We start from the raw sequence: 8352 nt of genomic DNA, 5'->3' as shown, positions 1-8352 counted from the left end.
ATGTGGTTTTCAAAAGTAAATTCAAGAACTCGATTACAGACAGTGGAAGTATTGTTGAAACAGAAGCAAAATATTCTTCTGGCCTCTTACAGAAGTTACAGAGAACAACTGAGAGATTAGGACAATGAAATAAAAGAAATTTCAAACAGAAATAAACGTGCAGAGGCGAGAATACTAAACCTTTCTCTGAATCTTAAAACTCGGAGAAATAGTTCGAAGGATCTTCCAGTGGTAAATGCCATGACACCAACATACGCACGCAGTCAACAGAAGGCCGAACTTACAAGGCTATCTCAGACGTTTCTTCACATGTCCAGTTTTCACTGGATTGCGGTGGAAGATTCCAGGAAGAAATCTCCGTTAGTCGCCAACTTGTTAAGAAACTGTGGTGTGTCGTACACAGTCGCGTGAGAAAACCAGCGAAAGGAGTGGAACAAAACCTCGGGATATCTTGGCTGCGGAAAAATGTGGCCCTGGAAACTCAGCCTGGTGTTGTATATTTTGCTGATGATAATAACACGTACGACTTGCGAATTTTTGCCGAGGTAAAATCTTACATGACAAATACCAGGAAAGTGGGGACACTATGGTTATAATTGGCGAATTCCTGTGTCAGTGTGCTCTGTAGTTGTTTTATTTAAGATTAAGAATAAGAACGATTTTAGTGTTTACATAACATATATGACCATTGTTGAAGCCCTTTTGATTGCCTCCCTTATCTGCCATACATGTGCTCGCGGGTTTCACCAAAATGGTCAACGTTTAAGACCTCCATCACTTAGGACGTTCCTCCCACATCAAGAAAATACGCCGTGTTCAAACTCCCTCGCTATCTGCTTTATCTCAAGAATGAAACTTTAATTTACATAACTAACCATTTTCTTTTTCACAAATTATGAACACTTGTGTGTTTCTCGTAGATGCGACGGACTCGGAAGATTTCTGTATGGCCCGTTGAACTTGTTGGAGATCTGAGATATGAAGCGCCTATTGTGAAGAATGGAAAGGTAGAATAACATTAATTGTGTTCCTGTTACAGTTGTTCCTGTTACTGTACAATACAAATAACATTGCCATTCCTGGTATTTGGGGCATGATGGAATTTGGGGTATCCTGGTAGGAAAGCCCATTTTATATTCTTTGGGTTTTGGGATAGAGAAAATTTTGTAAATAAAATTATTTGTTCCAGCAAATACATGAAAAAAATATTGTTTACAATAAAAATAGTAATAACGTTTTATTGCTCCTGTTACATTTCAAATACCAATGCCATTCCTTGTATTTGAACTACCTTTTATTAGCGAATCATCGTTACGGAATAATGTACTTTGCAAAAACGTTCTTTTCAAAAGTTTCTGCACTGTTCCGGACTAATGACATTCCACTGTCTAGGACCACATCGGTGATGCCACTCTATATCATTTTCTCTCACTACAGGTGACAGGTTGGCGGGTGAGCTATGATCCAAGTCATAAGTTTGCTATAGACATGGCAGGTTTTGCTATGAACCTTCATCTTTTCTTTGAACATCCTGATCTTCAATTCAATGCGTTGCTATGTTACCAACATTGAGCCCAATTTCACCTCACCTTTCCATTTTCAGGTTATCAATCCCAGGTTATGTTCCTGGGTCGGTCAGCACTATACCATGTTTAAGGATGTCACCGAAGTGTCGCCTATCCCCTTGTACCTGCTTCAATTCGTGCTTTCCACACATATTAATTGACACGCTGTGATATAACAGAATTACTGTGCAAAGTCGCGTTAGCGTGAAATACCTCAACTTTACCAATTGCCACTTTCGGAGAATATTTTACGAGCTGATTATTTTACATGATGTTTCACTTACAATAATTTGTTCTGATACAATACTGCTCAAAGTGTCAATCACATTCACTCATTCACTCTTTCTTTGACAGGTGCGTGTGTGGCACACTAGGGCGCTACCCCCTAAACTTACACAGGAAGATAAAATGAAGGTGAAATTCGACCATGGATCTAACTTCATTGTTGAAGTATAGTGAAATCATATTATCCTCGATATATATCATGTGGATAAAATATATTTAATTTTGCTTTGATTTCGACATTAGAACCATTTTGTAAAGGGAGACAACGCTCCACGTTGTGACCACTACACTGATTGGACTGCTGAAGAGTGCCTTGATGAGTGAATTATCATGAGTAGAATGTGCGAAAGTAATTGAAGGAAGGACATGACACAATACATACGGGATATAACTCGTAATAGTCAATGGTTGCGCTAAACTCGAGTATAGACATTCCAATGTAGTTTGGCAAGGGTGGAAACTAGGCTTTTAAAGTTAGTTAAATCCATTGCCTCGGGAAGATACAGAGGAAGGAAAGAGTTCAGCTGCTTACATTATGATTACTTGTCACCTTGCATAATGTTAATTTGCGTTGCTGGAGGCTGAGGACTGTAAACGTTAATGTCGTTATTGAATATTACCATTGATTGCATTGGTGTTAGCAGTGTGAAAATAAATCGTTGTGAACTCGATAGTTACATGCTTATATTTTTTTCATATCCAAAATGATACCAATATTTAAGGCTTGGGCATATTTGCAAATTCTGTCATTTACAAATGTGTCCACTTGTAAACTTCTTAATTTCTTTGATTGCTGTTTAACGCCACAATCAACAACATGACAACTATATGACGGCGGTCTGTACATAATCGAGCCCAATTCCGTTAGTCGCCCCTTACGACAAGCATAGTCGCCTTTTACTTGTTGTAAGAGGCGACTGGCGGAATGTTTTGTCAGGTGGTCCAGACCCTAATTCATTGAAAGGGAAATCATATGCAATACGTCATGTTAGAGCATTTATTCGCTCGTTAGGTACTTTTAGAAAAGACCCGTTGTAAGATAAATGGTATCTGACAGGCACGAGTGCAGTAATCTATTTCTTACACACCCTAAAATCGCACCTTTTTAGCATCGAATCGATCCATTTTGTCTATTCTCATGATCGCAGTGGCCCATTCATACATAACACCACGGTCATAAATGACGTCATCCGACGTACTGCTTAACAATGTTCAACAATGTTTTATGACATTGCCGGTGACCGACTTTTACAAAATGGCGTGTTCACTGACAACAGTGCGCGGGATTTTCAGAGGAGGATTCGCCACACAAAAAATTGAAAGCGTCTACTTTTGTGTCTTAAGCAACATTAATGACATTTATGGAAATGGTAAATTTAACCAAATAATTAAACAAAAGAACCATATAAACTGAAGTACAAAAGAAAGTACACACCCCACTATTCTGACAGTAAAAGAAGACAGGGCAAACTTTATTGTGATTGTAATGTTTAATGTAATTGTTGAGTCATTTTCAAACATGTTTAGAATGGATTTAAAGATTTGTGGCCACATAAAACTTTTCAGTTGACAATAACGTCCATAGGCGGTCACTCATCAAAAATCACACTTGTAGAAATGACGACAGTCCCAGGTATGAAGGCCATGCGAGTGGTCTCAGTACCTCGTATGACCCCCATTTGAGTTAATGCAAGCCAGGACACGCCTTCTCATGGAAAAGGTCAACCGTCGGATGACGTCATTAGGGATCCGCTGCCACTCTTCTCGCAGAGCCTGTTCCAGCTGTGGTATGGTGGTTGGTGGCTGTGCACGTCGTCGCAACTGTCTACCGAGATGGTCCCACAGGTGTTCAATGGGTGACAAGTCCGGAGAGCGTGACGGCCAAGGCAAAAGCTGAATGTTCTGACGGTTCAGGAACTCCATAGTGAGTCTAGCGGTGTGTGGTCGGGCGTTATCTTGCTGAAAAAGAAACCCCTGCCTTTGCCTCTGCATGAAGGGGATCACCACCGGCTGTAACACTTGGTCCCTGTACCTCTGGGCTGTCAGGGTCTGGTGGAGAATGACCAAATCCGTCTTCTGTTTGCCGCAAATGCCTCCCCAAACCATAACGCTGCCTCCGCCAAAAGGATGAACTTGTTGGACACATGCTCCAGACAGTCGCTCGCCTCTACGTCGGTAGACTCTCACTCTACCGTCAGCATGGTAGAGGTTGAATCGACTTTCATCGGTAAAGAGGACTCGTGACCAGTCACGACGTTGCCAGCGTCCGACTCTTCTTGCCCAGCGAAGACGGCTGATACGGTGTTGAGCAGTCAAGGTCATCCCACGGAATGGTCGATAAGCCCGGATACCGGCAGCTCGTAGTCGTCTCATGACTGTGTTCCTGCTGATGTGGTGACCTAACGCTGTCGACGCTGTTGATGCCATGGTGAGGAACCTGTTGCGCAGGTGTAATGTGCGTATGTACCGGTCTTCTGCAGGGGTCGTCACTCTCGGTCTTCCTCTTCTTGGGCGGTCGAATGTCTGGCCAGTCTGGTTGACACGGCGAAGGAGTCTGATAATGGTTTGCCTGGTGCAGCCAAGGGTCCTTGCGATGTGACTGTTCGACGCCCCCACTTGGGACATTCCCACGGCTCTCTCTCGCTCCGCTGCTGTTAAATGTGGCATTTGTCTTGTGTTTTTTTCGTTGAATGTGTAAAGAACGATAGAATCCACTGCCTTTTATACTGTTTCTACGCACATTGCACGTGCAAATGGAGAAAATTGCCATTTTCACAATGTGTGCTTTTGTTGCCTATCATAATGTCAAGGTTACGTTTCTGCGATATGCTCTCAATGGTTTTGTTCATTACATTACGATAGCGCCAAAAATGTAACAACTTTTTCAACCATATGCGTAATATATGATATTTTAGGGGTGTTTACTTTCTTTTGTACTTCAGTTTATTTGTAAGTTTTGAAACTATGCTTATCAGATTCCCTTTTATTTTGGGTAAAATGTGTGATGCCTTCTCACGCACTCCCTATTATGCAGCACACATTATTATATTTATATGTAAAGATAAAAAGGCATATTCTTCCCTTCCTGGTCTTTATAAACGGACTTTAAACAGTACTCCTCATCTCTAAATGCTCAACTCTTATAAAGTGTTATTTGAATATGTTATGTTAAAGAAATATATGAGGCCAATCCGAGGGTATGACTACTCGATTTTCCTATGAAACATTAGACGTAAAAGGCAAAACGAGATGAAAATTATATGAAGATATGTAATATTTACATAATACATACACCTTCTACTTGTTATACTTTAATATGAAGTTAATATTTCTAAAAAATATGAAAGTATACTGGTTGCATATTTCATAAGTAAAAAAAAGAATGATAATAATGGTATTTATCATTACTTTACTACCACTGATCTGTTAAAAAAGCTCTCACTCGCCAACTGTCATATTGGTATTCCCTGAGTATCAATTTTGTATTATGATATTGCCTCATTTTAACATATAACATTTTCTTAGGACCGAAATAGCCATATGTAGTCAAGATGTGGCCCTTGGCCAATGTTGAATGGTAAACACACAATTACTGAATTGTACCCTGTACCACTGTGAGTGGTTTGGGTGAAATAAAGAACATGAACTTAAACTTGAACTCCAAACGACCTCCGCAAAGTGGGATACAAAATGATTCTGAATCAAACAAAAATAATTCTGAAAAAAACCCATAAACATATTGATAATCAAAGTTACCAGTTGTAATAAATAACCTACATTAGCGTTTATGAATCATTTGTCAGTTTAATCGGGACGTTTTAATGAACAACATTTTGTTTTCCTTGAAGGTATACGTGGCATAGGAGAACAGAAGAAACAAAATTATCTGGGGAAAGTAGAATTGAATCGAAACTGCACAAGGGACCCGACTTTTCTATGGAAGTGTAACTACATATAATATTGTAACAATACAAAATCAGGACGGTAAGAAGAATAACAAACATGAAAGTGTGCTGTCTACGTTCACTAGAACAATATCCCATGATTCTGTCAAAAAGAACAGAGTTGCGGTTGAATAGAGATGGTAGACAACACATGGTCAAAAGAAGTGTATTTTTGTTTTTTAAATCACGTGACTCTCGTAAGTGTTCCCAGCTAATATAACCATAATGAAAAAAAAATCATTTCTCTTCAGTCAGCCTTTTGTATTTAAGGTATCCCGACGGCGGTGGTCGCTGCAACTGTTTTGGGTGCGTAGATAATATATTAACATACAGTCAAACTCCCTTATCTCGAACCAAGCAGGGCCCTTGAGTAACTTCGAGATATCTGGGCATTCCAGTTAACGAGACATGAACATCCAAGGAGATCAAGTAGCAGTATTATAGATACATACACTGCGATTGCGTACACAAGGAATTAAGAATGCAGCACGTTTGTGTGAACGTGTTTTATATAACCTGTTAATATATTAACGTATATGATCCAGGGCTAAATTTTCTTTACATAATATTAACAATATCAAAATAGATTTTTCCTGTTCTTATTGGGACACCATTTCTGAATTTTCCCAAGAACATTTTCCAGCTCCAACTCAGAAATGGGCCAGTGACAAAAGACCATCAGCAATATTCCAGCAATTTAACAACGGGGGACACTTGAAAAGGGCTCCGTATTAGCTTTCTCGATTTTACCTCAAAAGTTGAGAAATTTAGAGACGAAAGACAGGAGCTGCTACAATATTGCTCAACACAAAGGCAACGTTGACTATTGGAAAGTTGAAGTTATCCCTCTTGCCATACAGTCTTGTCGAGAAGATTTTTGTGTCATTATTCGTCTTATATTTTGTCATAACATCCATATAGTATTGCTGTACACAAAGAGTCGAATACAAAGATTCTCTGGACATCCTATAAACTCGACTGCAGTTAAGGTTGGAGGGATTTTTGGAACCGAAATATTGGTAGTTACAATTGGAAACATTTCTGTCGACCCCGATCTCTTGTGATAAACTCCAACATAACCCAGAAAGGATACACTAAATGCCACAGATGACGATTTCAGTTCGACACGACATGTCTTCTAAACGTTTTATGCAGTATGTTTTGTTGTACAGTTAGACTTGAATTCAGGATGAGTTATCAAAATAGGACAAGTGTTGCAAATCCACAGATACTTCCGAGAAGTTAACTTTGTAAATATCTTGTATGTATGTCTCTTTGTGACGTATTAGTCCTTGTGAGAACCTTCTTATGTAAAAGTCGGTATGCCGCTACGCATCAAGCATCAAGCTACACAGACGGAGATCTACCAGAACACGGACTACGTTTATTAGGTGAGGTGAAATGGGGTTTAACGTCGCGTCCAAGATTATTGCACTTATATAGCGACGTGCATGCACGAGTGTGTGTGTGTGTGGCTGCTTGTACTAGTCCGAACTGATGCCGTTTTATAGTGCTAGCTCACTGAGATACCATGCTGCAGTTTTTCATGAATACCCCACTCAGACACAGTATACTGACTCCGAGCCGACCAGTCCTTGTTTTAGCCCCTTAATGCCGAGCGCCAGACAGGGTAACAACAAGTACCATCTTTTAACGTCTTTTGGTATGACGCGGCCGGGGATCGAACCCCGAACCTTCCGCTCTCCGGGCGGACGCTCTACCACTAGACCACGGAGGCGGTCTACTACGTTTATTAAATTGGTATGGCCACATGTTAACAACAGGAAAGATTGCCTCATACACTTTGAGCAGACATCGTTGAAGGTATATTGACAGTGAATGTAAAAAACATCACCACAATTCCACTTGCAAGAGGTTTGCTAAAAGGGTTGGTGAAAATCGTTAGGACGAGCTTTGTCTGAGCGGTCGCTTGCCTTCTGTGATCAGTTAACAAAATCCTTGAGATACATATGGCATACCAAATCTCTAAAACACGTACGCTTTTATACCCTTGTTTACATCATCGATTGCATTATTGCTGCATGAAAGACTTTTTGCCATAAGATCATCCTTTACTGCTGAGGTTGCGTTTGTGTTAAACGTTTTCATATTTTTGAATCCAATTTGAACACCAGTAAGTTTTTTCATGTATGCAACCGATTGGAAAGGCGTGTCACAGTAACTTTTGTTGCTGAGTATACATGTAAGGTCTATTCATGTTGTTGAAGGTCGACCACCATTGCGCACAAGCCCTAAATATGATATTTGAATTATCATTTAGAACACGAAAATAATGAGGAAGAAATAGTTTTTTTTTCGGAAGGGTCCTTTGATATGTTCATCAGAATGTTATATCAATTCTTTAAAAAAAACATTAGGTATTTTTTTAATTAATGAAGAAAAAAGTGGAATAAACATCAATACCGTTCTAATAAGAATATCAGTTTACGAAAACCTCGCACAGCTGTCGGCGTGTAAACTGCGCCTTCCGTGGCCTGCCTCAGCTTCACTTTACTTAAGCATTGCCAAAAAGGATTTGTCATCAACAACTGTTCAAC

General features: G+C 39.8%; 1 pseudogene; it reads left to right on the top strand.

The window, feature by feature from the left end:
- LOC139443680 (galactosylgalactosylxylosylprotein 3-beta-glucuronosyltransferase 1-like) lies at window positions 1-1572 on the top strand (annotated as a pseudogene).
- The last annotated feature ends 6780 nt before the right edge of the window (window positions 1573-8352 follow it).

This window comes from Haliotis cracherodii, unplaced genomic scaffold, assembly GCF_022045235.1.
Source record: "Haliotis cracherodii isolate W230 unplaced genomic scaffold, xgHalCrac1.p SCAF_5, whole genome shotgun sequence".
Lineage (NCBI taxonomy): Eukaryota > Metazoa > Mollusca > Gastropoda > Lepetellida > Haliotidae > Haliotis > Haliotis cracherodii.
The sequence above is the reverse complement of the archived record's forward strand: the minus strand, read 5'-3'. Positions and strand labels throughout refer to the sequence as shown.